We start from the raw sequence: 863 nt of genomic DNA, 5'->3' as shown, positions 1-863 counted from the left end.
CCGGGGATCGGGGGTGGGAGAGGGGGACGGGGACCAGGGACCGGGAGAGGGACAGGGACTGGGGATCGGGGCTGGGAGAGGGGGCCGGGGACTGGGGACCAGGACCCGTGACAGGTACTGAGGATTGGGGCTGGGAGAAGGGGACAGGGCTGGGACCGGTGACAGGGACTGGAGATTGGGGCTGGGAGAGGGGGATGGGGACAGGGATCAGGATCAGGACCTGGGATCAGGTCTGGGACCAAGAGCAGGGCCCAGGATCAGAAATCGTGGCTGGGAGAGGGGAACTGGGACGGGGACCGAGACTGGGGACAGGGGAACAGGAATGGGATTCACGACTGGGACTGGGGATCAGGGCAGAAACTGGGGCCAGGGATCAGGGATCAGGGCTGGGAGAGGGGAACTGGGACAGGGACGGGGACCAGGGACTGGGGACAGGGCCAGGGACTGGGGACAGGGCCAGGGACTGGGGATGGGGCCAGGGACTGGGGACGGGGACCTGGGATCAGGGCTGGGACCAAGACTGGGGACGGGGACCAGGGATCGGGGTTGGGACAGGAGGGACTGGGACAGCGACCAGGACCCTGGGACAGGGACTGGGGCTGGAACTGGGTCAGGAACTGGGACAAGGACCAGGACCAGGGCCTAGAGCTGGGGCTGGACACAAGGGATGGGGACAGGGACTCGGATGGGGGACAGGGACTGGGACGGGGGACAGGGACTGGGGATGGGGACGGGAACTGGGATGGGGACCAGGGGCTGGGGTCAGGGACAGGGACTGGGGATGGTGACGGGAACTGGGGACAGGGACCAGGGACTGGGGCTGGGGCCAAGGACTGGGGATGGGACTGGGGCTGGGGGCTGGG

Source organism: Egretta garzetta, unplaced genomic scaffold (genome assembly GCF_000687185.1).
Source record: "Egretta garzetta isolate BGI_Z169 unplaced genomic scaffold, ASM68718v1 scaffold1253, whole genome shotgun sequence".
NCBI lineage: Eukaryota > Metazoa > Chordata > Aves > Pelecaniformes > Ardeidae > Egretta > Egretta garzetta.
This window is presented reverse-complemented; position numbering follows the sequence as displayed.